The sequence below is a fragment of the Nothoprocta perdicaria genome, unplaced genomic scaffold, assembly GCF_003342845.1.
Source record: "Nothoprocta perdicaria isolate Ctin4 unplaced genomic scaffold, notPer1 scaffold_559, whole genome shotgun sequence".
Lineage (NCBI taxonomy): Eukaryota > Metazoa > Chordata > Aves > Tinamiformes > Tinamidae > Nothoprocta > Nothoprocta perdicaria.
In genome coordinates, this window is record NW_020455820.1 from 10,521 (window position 1) to 12,094 (window position 1,574).

Here is a 1,574-nt window from a genome sequence, read left to right on the forward strand (position 1 = left end):
GCTCCCCAACCGCGGGGGCTGCCCCCAACCCGCACCGGGGCTCCCCAACCGCGGGGGCTGCCCCCAACCCGCACCGGGGCTCCCCAACCGCGGGGACTGCCCCCAACCCGCACCAGGGCTGCCCGACCGCGGGGGCTGCCCCCAGCCCGCACCGGGGCTCCCCAACCCCGGGGACTGCCCCCAGCCCGCCCCTGGGGCTCCCCAACCGCGGGGGCTGCCCCCAGCCCGCACCGGGGCTCCCCAGCCCCGGGGGCTGCCCCCAGCCCGCACCGGGGCTCCCCAACCGCGGGGGCTGCCCCCAGCCCGCACCGGATCTCCCCAACCCCGGGGGGCTGCCCCCAACCCGCACCGGGGCTGCCTGACCCTGGGGGCTGCCCCCAGCCCGCACCGGGGCTCCCCGACCCCGGGGGCTGCCCCCAACCCGCCCCTGGGGCTCCCCAACCCCGGGGGCTGCCCCCCAACCCGCACTGGGGCTCCCCAACCCCGGGGGCTGCCCCCAGCCCGCACCGGGGCACCCCAACCGCGGGGGCTGCCCCCAGCCCGCACCGGGGCTCCCCATCCCCGGGGGCTGCCCCCAACCCGCACCGGGGGGCTGACCACGGGGGCTGCCCCCAACCCACCCCCGGGGCTCCCCAACCCCGGGGGCTGCCCCCAGCCCGCACCAGGGCTGCCCCTCACCCCCACCTCGGGGGCTCCCCAGCCCCCGGGGGCTGCTCACGGCCTGGACCCCCAAGCAGGCGGCAGGTTGGGGTGCCCTGTGAAGGGTGGCAGAGCCCTGGGGCTGGGGACATGTAGGGACACAGTGGGGACACGCGGGGACGTGGCGGGGTGCAGCGGGGACACGGCACGGTGGGCACACAGCAGGACACACGGGGACGTGGCGGGGTGCAGTGGGGACACGGCACGGTGGGCACACAGCAGGACACACGGGGACGTGGCGGGGTGCAGCGGGGACACGGCACGGTGGGCACACAGCGGGTGATGCATGGGGACACAGCGGGGACACAGCAGGACACGCGGGGACGTGGCAGGGTGCAGCGGGGACACGGCACGGTGGGCACACAGCAGGACACACGGGGACGTGGCGGGGTGCAGCGGGACGCAGCGCCCACCCTGGCCCTGCTGCCCTCCTCCCGGCTGCAGCGGGCTCGGCTGCGGCCCTCTCCCTGCGCTGACGGCGCGTGGTGCTCGGCGGGGCAGCAGGGAGCCCGGCCCGGCACATGGGAGCAGCCCCGGCGCGGCCGCGGGGCCTCGTGCCGCGGGACCCCGGGATCCCGGCATGGCTGGGGCTGGAAGGGACCTCTCGGGATCATCCCGTCCAGCCCCTGCCCCAGGGCGCCCGCCGCCTCGCGGGCACTGTCCCCGAGCAGCGGGAAGGAGGGATCGGAGCTGGCACCGCTCCGTAGGCAGCTCCTCCACGTGTGCCCTGCAACCTGACCCCATGGGGCAGCCTGATCCCGTGGCTCCAACCTGACCCCGTGGCTCCAACCTGACCCCACGGGGCAGCCTGATCCCGTGGCTTCAACTTGATCCCGTGGCTCCAACCTGACCCCATGGGGCAGCCTGATCCCGTG